Genomic DNA, 17,952 nt, shown 5'->3' with positions numbered 1-17,952 from the left:
GAGGTAGCTTGGTATGGCACAAAGTATTTGAAAATGGAAATTGGGTAGATTCAGGTTTTGAAATTCCAGTCTCCACTAATAAAACAATGGGGATGTGATGGGTAATGACACACATTCTGGAGAAAGTGTTCAGATTAAATAAAACATTATGTGTAATATCCTCTGCAAAATAGCTGATAGCACATGCTCAGAGGTTGTCAGTATCCTTCCCCTTTCTTTTAGCTCTATTTCATTTACAGCTGCAGGCAGAATGCTTTAAACCAATAAGCATCTAAGATGATGATAAATTTAGATTGCCTACATTTAGGGTGAATTTTCTGTCAAATTTCTAAAATTAAGGTGGACATTATAAGTAAAAATTCAGTATGTTATCTTGACAAACTAAATTTAAAAAGTTTTCAACACCTTCCTAATGACTAAATCTCTCTAGATGAAGAGTTTGAAAGAGCTAAAGGTAACCCTCCATCAAGAAGATTATATGGTGGAAAATAGCCTTGAACATTGTCTTTCTAAGTGCTCTTACAAATCTGCACTTGAAAAAAATTGTAAATTTTACTGGAGAGGAAAATCATACCAATTGTGAAGTAATGATATTGGCCTTTGAAAAGTGCAAGTAGTTCCTGATTATAAGGTTACTGATTTATTTAGGCAACATGCTGCTTGTAGCTTACACTTCCAACTGTCATTTAAATTGTATTCAACTTCAGCTTAACTTGTATTCAGCTCATTGCAAACCTTAGGAAACCAAATTTAATCTGTTTCAGAGGTTAGGAAGACTGTATAATCTCGTTCCAACTCAATTCTGGCTGACAACAACAATTGCTTGCTTTCTCAGCCATTCAAATTAACTGTGAAATCAAAAGAAATAAATGATGATTAACTCGCTTGCCATGTGAGTGTTGTTTCAATTTTTACTCTGTATCTAGTGTATATTCTCTTTAAAATGTACCCAAGTGGCAACATAATTTTTAGTATCAGTTATTATTTTCAGAAGTAGACTAGCATGAGCTAAATACGAGTAATTAAATATGAATATTCAGTCTTTGTCACTTTCTCCTTTCCTACCTTCTTCCTTTTTTCTCTCTCTCTCCATCTTCTGTTCTCTCCTTTCTCCCTTCCTTCCTTATTTTTATTGTTCCTATTTTCCTTCATCTTCTGTTTCTTCCTCAAATAGGCAATGCCTTGTGTATTACATACGAGATGAAATAAAATTTTTAAGTATGCATCATATAATAGAATCCATTATCAAGTTCTATCACACTAGACATAAGAATTTTTGTTGCAGGAATGCCTGGGTGGTTCAGTTGGTTAAGCGTCTAACTCTAGATTTTGGCTCAGGTCATGATCTCACGATTTGTGAGTTTGAGCCCCACATTGGGTTTCAAGTGACAGTGTGGGGCCTACTTGGCATTCTCTCTCTCTCTCTCTCTCTCTCTCTCTCTCTCTTAAAAGTAAATAAATAAATATTAAAATTTTTGTTAACATTTATTTAGTTTTGAGAGAGAGAGATGGAGCATGAGCAGGGTAGGGCAGAGAGAGGGGAAGACACAGAATCTGAAGCAGACTCCAGGCTCTGAGCTGTGAACACTGAGCCCAATGTGGGGCTTGGACTCATTCATGAACCACGAGATCATGACCTGAGCTGAAGTCGCAAGCTTAACTGACTGAGCCACCCAGGTGCCCCTAAGTAAATAAACTTTCTAAAAAAAGAATTTTTGTTGCAAAAATAAGTGAGGGTCCTTTCAGTAAATTTATAGATTAACACTAATTATTGGAAGGACTATGAAACTTTATCTTAATAAGATAAGTATATTACATTTATAAAACCTACAATATAAACTGGCTACTTAGAAGCAAGAAGTAAATTAACTCTTGTTTTAGCTTTTTAAAAATTTTTTTTTCAACGTTTATTTATTTTTTTGGGACAGAGAGAGACAGAGCATGAACGGGGGAGGGGCAGAGAGAGAGGGAGACACAGAATCGGAAACAGGCTCCAGGCTCCGAGCCATCAGCCCAGAGCCTGACGCGGGGCTCGAACTCACAGACCGCGAGATCGTGACCTGGCTGAAGTCGGACGCTTAACCGACTGCGCCACCCAGGCGCCCCTTGTTTTAGCTTTTAACAAGTTCTTGTAGCACCACAAATATGCAAGTTTGTTAAGGTGTATATGCATAATTTGTGTTTGTGTAGCTTACATGTGTATCCTTTACCTTCCTTGTTATATAATTCCAGATTTATCAATATAACCACATAATGAATTTACACTGTTAGCTTGCCTGACACACTTTTAAGATAATTTGGGAAGATGGTACAGATCATTAATTAAAAAATTAACTATATCAATCTCAATTATACAATTATGTTTTTCCCGTGTTCCTCCAAATTTGAGATGTTTTCAATTTTATTTTTTCAACTATGAAAAAGATATTTAAAATTTCTCCCTGTCTTTGTCAATTTCCCTTTTCAGTTTACTTAGCTGTTAATTATAAATAATTGGTTCCACAGATGTATGATTTTATTGCCCAACAAGAGGCATGCATCTTATAGAAATTTAGCATTTTTTAATGATTTCAAAATGTATAGAACTATAATTTGAACATAGTACATTTAGGATCAATGAACTAAAATATAACAGTCACTTGGAAAGGTACTGTAATTTCAGAAAAAATTTGAACTTGTATCATTTAGATATATAGTTCTCAATCTCGGCCATTGTTTGTAGCTGAATACAGCTTATCCTTCTTATTTATTATTTCCTCAGTTTACTTTATCAAATCTCATTCTGCCCTTCAAAGGCATGACTCCAGGGCCAGACAGAAAATTGGGCAGAGTTTATAACATATAGGATCTAGGGCTCCCCACTGTTGAAAGTCTCCTTTCTAATGTTCCATTCTCACATTCCAGAGGCTTTAGTTGTTTCCAGGTTGGTGTCTGTTCATCTGACCAGAAGACTTTAAAAAAAAACAAAAAACAAGTTTTAGATGTACTAGTAGCCCTAACTTTATTCTACCCCCACATTAGAGCCTTGAAAATGAATAACTCATGCTGTTCTGTTCCTTTCTTCCCAGCTTCCATTCTCTTCCAGAATTTTTTTTTTCTTTAGTGGAAGTGATTTCTTAGTATGTGGTTGGTGGGGAGGTGGGGTTGGGATCCAGTAGGAGCTTACGTGTTTATATTACCTCAAATTTCAAGTTTTACCAGAACAAGAAAGTGGCCGTAATACTGAGAAGGCAGAATGACGATATAGGGAGTTTGTTGGTAACAGATCGTGATCTCCAGAGGAGACTATATTCTGGAGGATGATGACAGGAAAATGTATGAGATATGTCATTCCGGGGCATTTTTAAGGCATTATATAGAAAGAAGTGTGGCGGATGATGAACTGGGAGGCCTTTTGCCTTTGGGAGGTTGAGAGGGGGTGGTTGTGAAAAGGGATGGAATTGTTCTTTGCAAATTTTAACATCCAGATTATTTAACTGGAGGACAACTAATCCTACAGTTTTGGATATTAAACTGGGAGATGGCCTGTCAAGGACTCAAAGAACCTGACTTGTGCCTGCCTAAGATAGTGTTTCACTGGGAGCATGAGAGAGAGAATTGATATTTTACAGACTATAGACTTACGGACACGTGAGGAAGGAGGTGATAGGAAAACCTCTTATCAGGGGCAATTAATTAGGTCAGAAACAAACATTAGAGGAACACTCTTCTTACTTGGATTACTAATTTATTTATATTTTAATGTATGAAAATGAATAATATGTATTTTCATTGTCTTCTGCTAGTTTTCTGAGAAAGAAATATATTCATATCTGTGCATATGCATAATTTTTACACCTTTTAAATTTTCTAAGAAACATTATGTCAAGTTTTTTTTGTTTTTGTTTTTAAAGCATAAATTAGCTTTGGAGGCATTACACAGTTTGAAACCTATGCAGACTAAACAGGAGTTTTGGTAATTATAATTTATCTTTTGTCCTAGGATATTTATTAGCAAAACATGTGTTATAATGAACAATAGATTATCACTTATTCAATATTTTACAAATACCAAATAACGCAAGTACAGTCCCTATGTATGTTTTTATCCATCCATCGCTGTAGATTTTGCCAGTACCTCAGTTCTTTCTTTCTGACCACAGCTAAACTGCTTTGTCAGCTCCAATGTTGTCTTCTTTTGAATAATTTTTGTCCTACTGGAAAATAGTTTTGGTCAATGGGAATCCACTCCGTAAGATCACAGCCCTGGTGCATTTTTGTTCTCACACAGCACATCCAGCCCATCTGTTCTTGGCTCCATAGGTGACTAGGATAACATCTGTTTTACTTGTTTGTTGACATACAGGAGCATTTGGGATGCTATTGCAAATAGAAATCTGCACATTCATCATTCAATTGGTCCTTGAGGAACAGCCAACTTTCTTAGCTAACTTTAAAGATTTAAAGTTTTCTCATATCTCCCTCCTCTCTCCATATATCCCTCCCTCATATTGCCATCCTGTGTGTGACAAAACAACTGATGAATTAGGTCGTTGGCATTGTTTGCCATGCTTATTCCCTTCAAATGAAGTTACATCCCCTTACTTTTATTTCTTTACCTATCAAAGACTAGTTCCAGTTAAATCTTATTGATTTTAATTTTTTAAGTGTTAAGCAATTAAAAGAAAATAAGTGTTACTACTCGCTTTAAATAATTTTTTTCTTGCCTGAGGGAATCTGTGTATGTGCTTGTATGTATGATGAAACAATATTTCAATTCTACACAAGAAATCAATATCTATTCTGTAGTTTTTTAAGTTTATTTTTTTTATTTTGAAAGAGAGAGAGAGGGAATGATCAGGGGAAGGGCAGAGAGAGGGGGAGAGAGAGAGAGAGAGAGAGAGAGAGAGAGAGAGAGAGAATCCTAAGCAGGTTCCACCCTTTCAGCACAGAGCCAGATGTGGGGCTCTAGCTCCTGAACCATGAGATCATGACCTGAGCCAGAATCAAGAGTCAGATGCTTAACCTCTTGAGCCACCTAAGGCGCCCCTATGTAGATTTTCTTTAAAGTGTGAAATGATAACAAAGAAGAAAAAGAAAGGGGAATCCATAATTCCTCTTTCTTCCAGCCCTTCCTTATGTATCAATGAGCCAAAGGTAGAGAGTGTTGGTATAACATGCACGTATCAAAAACTGAAATAAAAGCAATTGAGTTTTGCAGTGTTTCCCCTGTCATACAAAATACATATGCATGTGTGAGCTATAAAACGCAAATTTGTAATTTCAGGGATTTTAAGACTGCCATTACCCCACATAAAGTTGATGGTAAAACTCAGGCTAACGATTCAAATTTTTATTTTTCTTTACCTACAATGGCATTAGGAAGCAAATTAACATCACAGTGGCAATTTGTGGAACAAGTCATGAGACGATGGAAAAAGCTTTATATTTATTACCTCGAACAACACTTTTCCCCTGCTTTTCTAACAAGGAATTTCACGTTTTTATTTTGTATGCGGCCCTGCAAATTAAAGAGCTGGCCTTGGATTGCACCAACCCTTCTAAGCTGCAGAGGACTATAATATGATGTGGGTATTAATTTGAATTTATGATTTCCAGAGCAGCAGCTAGATAGTGTTTCTAGTTATGAAGATTGAAAGGAAACAAGAACCTGAGGTGAAAATTAGGCCAAGACTAGATCTGTTGGAGCTGGTCCAAAAAATTCACTTCTATGAGATTATTCATAATTATTCTGCCCTGCACAGATATGTGAAAAATGATAGATGGGTGACATGTTACAATACTGACATTACATTTTTGGCATGTATATGACAGAAAATATGTCTCCCACGCTGGAGACAGTTTCATGTAATTTAATTTATGCCACATGTAGACAGTGTCAGCCCGTCTTATTGTCATCGTTTCACACTGCAATAGAAATAATCTGCTTGACTATGCTGGGAGCAATTATATGCCTGTGTTTAAATCAGCAAGGCCTATAAAGAGAGAAAATGTAAAATTAACATGACATCAGGGAGCAGATGGAGGAAGGGGAGGTCAGCCTTACATAAGGTCCTTAAGGTGTCCAGTACAACCATACAGACCTGCTCTGCCTCTCCAAATATTATATTGATGCGTGTGTCCCAATTCTCTTCTCATCTAATTGATGTTTGCCCTCATTTCATACCACAAAGTTTCTAATACATTTAGGTGATCCTAGTCCAATTAAATCACCCTGAATTCCTACATCTTATATTGTATGTAAGTCTCTCAATCCTTTCCTTTTCTATCTATTCATCCATTATTTTATGCTTGTTTAGCTTAGCCCTTAACATTTATAAGATGATTCTCCTCTCTCATTTGAAATTCAGATTATTTGCTTTAAATGGATATTTGCCCCGTTGGCCTGGTCAAGATCTGAGCCATTTGACTGAAGTAGTATGTTTTTTTTTTTTTTTCCTTTTCTTAATTTTGTTTCCACCAGGTTTGTATGACAGGTAGTATCTTTCAATCAATCAAATTTTTATTAGATATGTATCAGAAAGAATGCAGGAACTACAGGGATGACAGCACTTTAACTGACTTCAAGAGACACTAATTACCTGATTTGACTGGAAATGTTTCTTTATGTGACAAGATCTATGGATTCAAATAAAACATTTATTTTAAACATTTCATGGAAAAATCAAACTTTGACTTTATGGAACTGACACATTGATAAATGCAGTTTATCCCATATTGAAATGCTTTTCCTCCTCACATAAACATATTTTATGGGTTTATGTGTTTATCATTGAAGTATAATTATTCTTTAATACAATAAAACTTATTATTTCAAGCAACGAACTATGAGAATGTGTGAGTCAAAGCGAGAGTATGTAGGTACATGCTTGAAGAAATAACAATTTGATTATAAAATTTTGTGCTACATGTTTCAAACATTTAATAGTTTTATATTGTTTTAATGGTTTCACCCAAACCTAGCAAGTCCTCAAATAATATTTAAATAATTTTAAATTACCGAAATCCGTTAAACAAAACTGGTTTGTGAAAAAGCGCAAATTCTAATATGCCATTTATTTAATGTAAGGCATGAAAGCCTACTTTGTTAATTTAGCTTTTATTTATAAAGGCATGCACTGACTAGCATCACATAATTCTTCCTATCAACTTGTTGGTAATTTTAAATGAGTAGACCTACTTTACCAGGTCTATGTTTTTTTCTGTTTAGAAATTGTTAAGGAAAAGTGTGCACCTCCATATGGACCACACGCTGTCACCTAGATGGTTAAACATAGGATGTTGCTGGAATGGTCACTCCTAGGATGTCATGTGCTACAGTCACTTGATGACAGAATAGGCATCTGACTTAGTTTTCTAATTGTAGTGAAATAAGCAGAATTTACCTCTGGTATAACACATTTATTTTAGCTAACTGATTCCATTAAAAAATTGAAATTTGCAAACAGCATTATTTAATTAAATAGAAATTCGTATTAAGATATTTTGGACGGTGGGCACCTGGGTGGCTCAGTCGGTTAAGCGCCTGACTTCGGCTCAGGTCATGATCTCACGGTTCGTGAGTTCAAGCCCCGTGTCAGGCTCTGTGCTGACAGCTCAGAGCCTGGAGCCTGCTTCGGATTCTGTGTCTCCCTCTCTCTCTGCCCCTCCCCTGCTCATGCTCTGTCTTTCTCTGTCTCAAAAATAAATAAAAAAAAAAAACATTAAAAAAATTAAAAAAAATATTTTGGAGGGAAAAAATCTGAAGGAGTTTGTCAGATGTCACCTACAAAATTTAGTTAATTCAGTCATATTTTGGTTGTTTGTTATGTGCTATTAATAAATCAATTGTCTATTTATACTTTCACTTAGGAACGATGTTTTGATATTGTTGGGACACAGTGATTTGCAACCCTTTTTCATGCTAAAAAGTAGGTAGAGAGAACTGAGTTAAGGAGCTTAATGTTTAAGCAAAAATAATTTAACCAGAGATTTTCCTTGCTTCTTCAAGCCTTTTTTATGATACCAATAATGATACGAGATAGTTTACTTGTCTTTATGTTTGTGTTGTTTTAACTGCTTCATGAACAAAAAATATTGGCATACCAAGGTGCTCTAAATTATTTCGTAAAATGAGAAAGCAGATGATTGGAGAGTGATTAATTTTTCAGAGCAAACCACTAGTGCCTTCTCTGGCACAACAGGGAAACTGTGGGTTCATAAACTTGGTAGCACCAGGTTCTTTGAGCAAAAGATGATTGACTTTTAAAATTTAATATTATAACCAGATTATGTACTAATAAATTACACATGTAAGTTCCTGTTTGTCATTAAAAATACAGAATAGTTCAATGTAAATCTTTTCACTTAATTTCCCAGACTCATTAATTAGAAAAGAGATTTCTGTTACTATTTTTCAAAAATGCCTCTGAAGTTAACATAGAGTGTAAAGATGCATCCATTTTTCCAGCAGTGGGAAGGAGTTAGAAAAATTTGCCTGTCTATCAGAGGGGTGCCTGGGTGGTCTCAACTCAGGTTCAGCTGGTTTCAGCTCAGGTAACTATCCCAGGGTGGTGATGAGATCAAGCCTCACATTGGGCTCTGCACTGAGCATGGAGCCTGCTTGGGATTCTCCCTCTCCCTCTCCCTCTCCCTCTCCCTCTCCCTCTCCCTCTCCCTCTCCCTCTCCCTCTCCCTCTCCCTCTCCCTCTCCCTCTGAATTCCCCCAATAAAGAATAATTTTTTTTAATTGCATGATTGTCAGAGCTCCAAAGATTATTACTAAACAATTTGACTATAGGATCTGGAAAAAAAAAAGTGTTACTATATCTGAATTCAGTATTTTGTCTTTTAGAGAAAGGCTTAGGAAGACAGTGATTAGGTAAATTTTTACTGTATTGCCTAAAAGGTGCTAAGAGAAATTTTATAACAGGAACTTAGATATGCTTTCCTGAATTCAGACAAAAAGTCTGTGTTAAAAATAATGGTTTGCTAATAGGGCCTACATTTTGAGAAGAAATGGTTTATGAAGTGAATATTTTTGTGATATCAGTATAGTAAGAATAACTTGCAAGGGAAAGTCCTAATCTTTGCAATATGATATAATATAACTTGCAAGGATGGTGGTAACACTCAGTTGCAATTTTATTATTTCTTTTACTCCAAATGGGGGAAAAAAGGGAATTGAATAAAAAGAATTGAATAAAAAGGGAATTTCAAAGAACAAAAACATGTGAAAAGTGTTTTTTGAAAGCTATTTTCACATGGTACCAGTATATCTCTATAGAAAATAACACATATATTTCATGTTTTAATACTCAGTTTTGTTAAACATTTAATTAATTTAGCCTATGGACCAACAAAAGAGTGATTTATAATTCACAATATATAGAGATGATATTTAAATATAAAATTACAAAGTTAATCAGAATAATTTCATAGAAAACACATTTTCATAAATCTATGTCAAAGTCTAAAGGAGCATCTACAACTCTACGAATTTGTCATTTTGAAAAATCAATTTAATCCTTTAATCAATATAAATTAAATGTAACTCTTGTGTTACCTATAGAGATCTTTGATTATTTTTTAAGTAGTATTTAAGTAGCTTAACCAAATTCCCTTTTTTTGTAATATGCACAACAATATCTTTAAAAAAATGAGAAAAACTTGACAAGTATGTTGCTATAGAGAACAAAATTCTACAAAATCAAATTGAGCGCCAAGAGATTCAAATTAGGTATAAAAATAATCTACAAATGGTGAGACCTGATTTAACAGAAGGTTGGTGGAGGGGGTAAGAAAAAAAATCTTGCAATTTTATTGAGGATAAACTCAGGTAAGACCGCTAGCAAAATGTCTAAAATATGTGTTAGTACCAATTACTTATGGCTTCCAGATCAAGAGAGAGAACAGCCTTACTATAGTTAAAATGATCTAAGCACATATGATATATCTAGTTTTAAATATCATATTTTAAGTAAAAAGCATGGATAAGTTAGAACATATGTATGAAAGAGAAGCATAGTAGTGAAGAGTGGGAAAAAGAGCATATGAAGTTGAATATTAGGGAATAAGGTTTTAATATGGAAAAGCTATTGTGCTTAGAGAAACGTATAAAACTCCATATCCCATATTCTAAACACCTGGACTGCTTGACTGATGTTGCAAATATTCTACAGTTATCTGCTTGCATAATTTTACGTTAACCCCTCAAACTGCAATGCCTCATGTCTTTCTTCATTTTTTCTTTCCGATGATTAATGAAAATTCCAATGATGCTTTAAAGTTAAACACTAAAGCTATGTTATGGACATGCCTCCCTGCAGGAGTACCTTCCTCTGTCCTGATCTCCAATAAAACTCAGCACACTGGGGATCACATCCTTCTATGTATGATAATGTCATGGAAGTTCATTTCATCCCCACAGGAAAAAATAAGAATGTATCTTTTTGAACTTTATAGCTCCCCTGGTTTTTCTACAGTCTAACAAATACTTAACAGAAACATACCATTAATTAACTATCCATTAATATTTAATTCAAAGCAAGATTATTCATATCTCTTTACAGAAAGTGGCATAGTCACAGTACAAAGGAGAGAGGGCATGCATAATTTTATTGACAGAAGAAAATGCTGGGAGTGATTAAATTTCACGTTTTAGAAATTTAATGATAATTATTTAAAGAAAGGCTGTTATTCATGAACACATAAGAAGAAAAAATTAACATTGGTAAAATGTATTGAGAACCAGGAAACACTTTCAGAAAGATACGGTTGAAACAACTGTACAAGTTAGAGGTGAAATCTCCTTTTGCAATAGTGAAGACTAAATCTTTGATAAATACATTTCAGATTTTCACACTTTTAATGAATTTAAATTTTTATGAAATCAGTCAAAAATGAAGTCGCATTAGTATATATATTTTTAATAGCCTGACCACATGTGTGTAGGCTATAGGATTATGTAGGTTATATACATTTTTAGTATGGTTTTCCCTCCAAAATATTTTTCATACTAATAGTAAATCAATTGGTTTTGCTATTAGTTTACCACATTTCATTCTAAATTATAAGTAACTGGTTGAATCAGACAATATAAATGTTCTGTCTGAATTTCTATAAGAAATTCTGAATTTCTATAAGAAATCTATAGTCAATCATGGGGATAGAAGGTAGAACATAGGGAATACAGCAAATTATATATTGTAATAGTGTTGTATGGTGACTGATGGTCACTACACTTGTGAATATAGCATAACATATAGACTTGTTAAATCACTAGGTTGTACACATGAAACTAATGGATCATTGTGTATTTACTATGCTTCAATAAAAAAAAAAGGAAAATTGGGGCACCTGGGTGGCTCAGTCGGTTGAGCGTCCGACTTTGGCTCAGGTCATGATCTCACGGTCTGTGAGTTCGAGCCCCGTGTTGGGCTCTGTGCGGACAGCTCAGAGCCTGGAGCCTGTTTCAGATTCTGTGTCTCCCTCTCTCCCTGACCCTCCCCTGTTCATGCTCTGTCTCTCTCTGTCTCAAAAAAATTTAAACAACGTTAAAAATTAAAAAAAAAAAAAAAGGAAAACTATTAGTCATTGACCTGATATCTATCCTACCTATGAAATGTTTAATTAGGTTGATTTTTAATTTAGAAAAAGCTGCTAGGGAATTGCTGTTCAAAATTATTGGACATATAGAAATGATTAATGATTTTGGAGAAATGAGAATTTTGATTTTTGGTGAACATAGTTTGGCTAGAAGTTTGGGAAGATTTAATGATGGCAAAAGAATTTGATAACTCATGGTAGCCTTTATAAAGAATCATAAGGCATTCCATATCAGAATATGTTCTGTTTGTGCAAACTTAAGAGAAATTATTGTGTTTTTTTTCTCAACCTCGCTATTTTCTGTCATCACAAAATTTTGTTTGATGCTGAAAAAGTATTAGAGCGATGAGTGATTTAGAATCTTCAGCTAGTCAATATTCAAAAATTTGTCTAGTTTTTTATCCTATAAAATGGTCACATCGTGTAATTAGATGCATACTCTAAATATTAATGAAAATGCTAAGCATGTTTTTTGAATTTCCATTATGGTAGAAAACTTTAATGTTTTGAAGACTGATTTATTTATTTTGAACTTTTTTGGTGCCAAATATGAATATAGTGCATTATCAGTGAAAAAATACTATTTGATGTCCAATATTGAGCCTTACTATATAAAGTGAAAGTTCAAACTTTCTTAAATGATTTCTGTAACTGAAAGGACATAATCAAAAAAGAATTCTAAAGTCATTTTTAACAATAATAACATGTAGATTTTTGCTATAATTTAATTCTTTTAGCATCAGAAGTAATGTAGTATTGTAGTAGTGAACTGCAAAGGAGAACCAGGGAAAGATAACTCTGATTTGAAATCTGTCTCTGAAAAAGGCCCATTTTTGCACTCCCGTGACATCAGCGAGAAATATTCCTTAATGCTCATTCAAAGTGACAGTGCAGCACATTAATACTTGGTCACAGAAAATAGATGGCAAAAATCTTTTGGTCTTTATAAAAAAAAAAAAGATGTAATTACTACTCAATCTTCAGCAGTATGAGGACATTCGGCAAAGTAGAATCATTTGTTTATAATGCATCTTTTCTTTTGGGCATTAATTTCAGTGGGATTCTCTAAGAGGGAAAGGAATGTTTGGCACAAACAGCAAACTGCAGTCTTTCAAAGAGGCTCTTGCATGATACTATTCCTGAGAGATTTGCTTCAGTTAAAAGCATTCTTCTGTCCTCTAGATATTTGTGTACATGTCTGATTGAGTGGAAAAAACTGCTGGAGAAAAATGAGATCACAAATGTATGTTTTGGCTGCCATCAAGTCAATACAGTAATAGGTTGGTGAAAACATCAAAACACAATCAAAGCTGCCTTCAGTGTCTGAGTGCAGAATTCAATGGGCAGTCAGCCAGAAAAGGTCATTTTTTTCCCCCATCTCATGAGTAATCACGAAAGAAATAAATATGAGGATTAGGTTTTTGCAAAAAGTTTAAATGACTACAGGCAACAGATTCTGAATACTCTTAAATATATGCGTTTATTTGACTTAAGTCGGTAAATGGAAATGTAACAATGAGTTTACAACAATTAGGTGAATTTCCTTGTTTGTGTTTAACACAGAAAAGTTGACTACAATTCAAGATCAAGTTATGGAAATTGACACATATTTAACATGTCACGGCTTGGAAAATCCTTTGATACAGTTTTGAAGGCATTAAGGAAAAGGCGAATTTATCTGACTACAAAAGAAAGCTTGTAATCAATACTTTCATGCTAATTATAATAACTTGAATCTGAGTAAAAGATTGTGTGAGCAAATCAGTATGACCTTGCATAATCAAGGCAGTAATGCTTTAATAAAGATTTGATATATAATTCACAAGAAAAACAGTATTTCAAACATGAAAGTTTGAAATCCTCTCCCTATGTTGAAAATTTGTTCTTTTAATTATTTTTGTAATGTTTATTTTTGAGAGAGAGTGTGAGTGGGGGGTGGGGGATGGGCAGAGAGAAAGAGGGAGACACAGAATCTGAAGCAGGCTCCAGGATCTGAGTTGTCAGCACAGAGCCTGACATGGGGCTCGAACTCACGAGCTGTGAGATCATGACCTGAGCTGAAGTCAGACGCTCAACCGACTGAGCCACCCAGGCACCCTGAAAATGTGTTCTTTTGTAGACGTTGTTTTTCTTTTATTAGACGTTTTTAATTATATGCCTTCTTGGAGAAAACAAATTCTAATATATAAAACAATAAAAAAAAGTTAACACTATTGGTAACCATTTAAACCAGGAATAATGTTTCTGTCTATGAGCTGAGCAGTAATATAAAAACACAGACACAGTGGTTTTGTTATTGAACTGTGCTAACATTCAACATGCATTTTACACTAGACAGGGTGAATAGCTTGTATGCTAGAATAACTCATATTTTGGTAAGAGGGAAGGATAAAAACATAAATAATTATAATGCAATGTAATCACTGTTAGATTATGAGAAGCTGTGGGAAAACAGAAGAGAACACCAACTCTGTCATACTGGGCAGTGTTTTCATTAATTTATTTACTTTTCTAGTTTTTATTTAAATTCTAGTTAGTTAACATATAATGTAATAGTGGTTTAAGAAGTAGAATTTAGTGATTCAGTCATTCATTCATTGATCATTTTCAAACAATGCCCAGTGCTCATCATAACAAGTACCCTCCTTAATACCCATGACCTATTTAGCCCATTGTCTCACCCACCTGCCTCCAGCAACCCTCAGTTTGTTCTCTATAGTTAAGAGTCTCTTATGGTTTGTTTCCCCCCCTTTCTTTTTTCCTTTCCCTTATGTTCATCAGTTTTGTTTCTTAAATTCCACATATGAGTGAAATCATATGGTATTTGTCTTTCTCTGACTTATTGTGCTTAGCATAATACACTCTAGCTCCATCCACATCATTGCACTTGGCAAGATTTCATTATTTTTGATGGAAAATATTTTTATAATTTGTAGTTGAATATTTTTGCTAAATTATATTATGCTTAATCAGGATTCTTCATACTATTTATATTATGTGGGGGATGGTGGTAGAATATTTTACTTAAATATAATAGAATTATAGAGACTATATAGTACAAAATAATAAAATAAATCTCATTTAATATTATATAGTTTATTTTGGTTATATTTGCATGTCTACACACATAAATTCTGATGACCAAATAAACTATGCTTTCTAGGATTGTTGCTTTAAACTTTGAAAAGCATGGTTTTACCTATCTAAAAACTTATAAAATGGAAAAAAAGAAATTATAAAAATTAAATAAGATCATCTCCTCAACACAAAGAGAAATACAATAATAAATATTATTTGATAAGCTAAGAATATCTAATGTCAGCTGAATGCCAAACCCAAAATAGATTCAATAATAATAATTGTGAGAATATTTTTATATTAACAATAAAGTATACATGTACCCAAATCTATAATAATAACATCAATAGCTATCATTTTATTAATTTTTTTTGTTAGATCACTCTACTAAGGGCTTAAAAATACTACCTTTTTGGACCTTATGACAACTCTAGGAGATGAATATGAATATCCCCATCTTATGGAGGTAAGAATGTGGTAAGGGAAATTAAATCATTTGGAAAATTCTGGAATATTCCAGAAGAGTTCCAAAAACCATTCTGCTAATAACTATATCATGTGGCTAGAGATGTTTATTATACTTTACATGAAAGATCTTATTCCTGAGGGTTTCAGCCTGGAGTAAGGGATGATGGAACATAATAAGAACTGTTTATCTTGGTGATTTTCACATTTTTGCGTTTATCACAAACATTTGGAGAGTTTTTAAAACAGATTACTCTATCCCCAGAGTTTCTGGTTAGGTGTGAGGTGGGGCCCAAGAATTTTCATTTATTGAACAAATTTTCACGTGATGTTAAAACTGCTAATCTAAGAACCATACTTTATGATATACTCTTTTTTTAATTAAAAAAATTGCATTTACTTAAAAGCATTCAGAATGTCAACAAAACAGCTGCAACTTTTTCTTTCCTTTTTTTTTGCAATTACAGAGTGCTATTCAGTTAACAGAACGCTAATTATTTTGTGTAAACTGCATCAGAGACAAGTGAAGATGAAAAAATCCTCATCTCCATATACAACTAATTTGTTCTGTGCACCAAAAAGAACCTGTTTTAAATTTTCATGCCAATTTCCAACCCCTACATTGTCCCAGGCAAGGTTAGTGGCTACTGAAAATAGCACGAGGACAGGGCTATCTAAATACACATTTGGTAGTGTGCTAACTACACAAAAAAAGACACTGTACAGTTTAAAAGCAAATCTTACACAACCATACATTTCAATTTTTTTTTCTTTAAAAGGAGTTATGTAAAGGGGAGTTACGTACTGTATAGACCAGAAAAAGATCTGTGCTAAAACCAGTTTATTCATCGTTATCTTCTTCATCTTCATTTTCTTCATCTTCCTCCTCCTCTTCAACCTCTTCATCTTCCTTGTCTTCCTCCTCTCTTTTTCTTGCTTTTTTTCAGCCTTGACGACACCCCTTTTTTTTTTTTTTTTTTTTTTTTCATCAGGCTTTCCTTTGGCTCCGTAGGCAACAATACCCTTTTCGTATGTCTCCTTCAGCTCAGCAGCCTTCGTGAGGCTGCTTGTCATCTGGGTCAGAGTTATTCCACATCTCTCCCAGTTTCTTTGCAACATCACCAATAGAGAGGCATGAACGTTCTCCTTTGATTTGGGGGTGATACTTAGAATAAGAGAAAGGCCAAAGGGGCCTCTGAGGTGCATTGGGATCCTTTAACTTGTTTCCCCTTTAGAGAGGATATAAGTTTTCATTTACTCTTTCATAACGGGCCTTGTCTGCCTTTGCTATGTCTTCAAATTTTTCTGTCTTTTGAGCAGACATGGTCTTTACCCTCTAGGCCCTTCTTAGAAAACTCAGAGAAGTTGACTGAAGCAATTGGATGCTTTTTCTTTTTTCTTTTTTTTAGAGAGTGAGAGCACAAGTTGGGGAGAAAGGCAGAGAGAGAGAGAGAGAGAGAGAGAATGAATATGAATCAGAGAATCATCTTAAGCAGGCTCCACGCTGAGCTTGGGGCCCCATTCCATGACCCTGGAATCATGACATGAGCAGAAATCAAGTCGAATGCTCAACTGACTGAGCCACCCAGGCACCTCTGGATGCTTCTTGTGCTCCTCTCAACGAGTTTGCACAAAGAATGCACATTCTGCCTTTTGGCTTCTTAGGATCTCCGTTGTCCATGTTTAATTATTTTTCTCAGCAAGGCACAGAGTCCTGTGGGGCCCAGTGCGGTCTCTATGGAGCTCAGTGTCCTGCAGCAGCTGTGAGAGCAGGAGCTGGGCACAGCCTCCCCACTCTCTCTGCTCCTTAACATTACTGTCCAAGGTCCACTTTTGGAGGTATTTCTGGTGTGCACTTAGAATAGAAAACTATAGACCTAGACAGAAAGAATATCTCTGCATGGGACTTAGCCATCTACATGGGAGTGGGCTTTCCTGAGAAATCGAACACATAGTATAATATCAAATCTACTGGCCATTAAATATATTGATAAATTTTGAGTTGAGGGGTGAAAATGAAGCTATTCTAAAGTATTTTTTAATTTTTGGTTTCCTTATATTTTTAAAAAAGAAGGTCGGGGCAACAACTTAGGATTTAAGCCATTCTCGTAAGAGTGAGGCCACTGCTTTATTCAACACTGTCTCTCACATATATACTATTTTTTTTTCTTGATCCTGACAATACCTACTTTCCCCAAATATTACAGTGAGTACAGAAATTAAGCAAACTCTCACTCCAAAATATTCTGCTTATAAAATTTTAATAAAATGTTATGGTTGAAGAAAGTATATTTGTTACATGTACCAGAAAATTTAAAGTTATGGAGTTTACAAATGAGTCATAAGCCAAATTAAACTTGTTTTTATATAAAATATAGAGGACAAATATTATCAAGATGATGGTATGTATAGTTGGGACAGAAAAGAGTTTATTATTGGTAAAAACAAAAACCTTGGAATTGAGGCAAAAGAAGATAAATCAGACTCAGATTTAAATATGTTCTCTTAGAAGAGCATATATAGCTGGGTTTGCAGTGAAGAGACTGGAGTCATTTATCTACTGAGAGTGAGAATTGCACAGGATTCTGAAATCAAAACTTCAGTAGTAGGCATGTTTTGGTAAGTTCAAGTATGGTGTATCCATAACAATGAGAATTTTTCATAATGGAAATACTTTCAAGACAACTGCCACAAGCTTGATATCTGATTCCAAAGACACTTATGGGGACACTTTTGGTCTTCATGCATTCACAATAAAATAGGCTCTACTGGATGTCTTGACATATATACCTCAGTCCAGTTTTTTTGAACTTTGTTTATTTT

The 17,952-nt window shown here is 34.5% G+C and overlaps 1 pseudogene; it reads right to left on the bottom strand.

Annotated features, from left to right (window-relative positions):
* Positions 1–15,970: 15,970 nt before the first annotated feature.
* On the bottom strand, positions 15,971–16,810 carry LOC115523800 (annotated as a pseudogene).
* Positions 16,811–17,952: the final 1,142 nt, after the last annotated feature.

Source organism: Lynx canadensis, chromosome C2, assembly GCF_007474595.2.
Source record: "Lynx canadensis isolate LIC74 chromosome C2, mLynCan4.pri.v2, whole genome shotgun sequence".
NCBI lineage: Eukaryota > Metazoa > Chordata > Mammalia > Carnivora > Felidae > Lynx > Lynx canadensis.
This window is presented reverse-complemented; position numbering and strand designations above follow the sequence as displayed.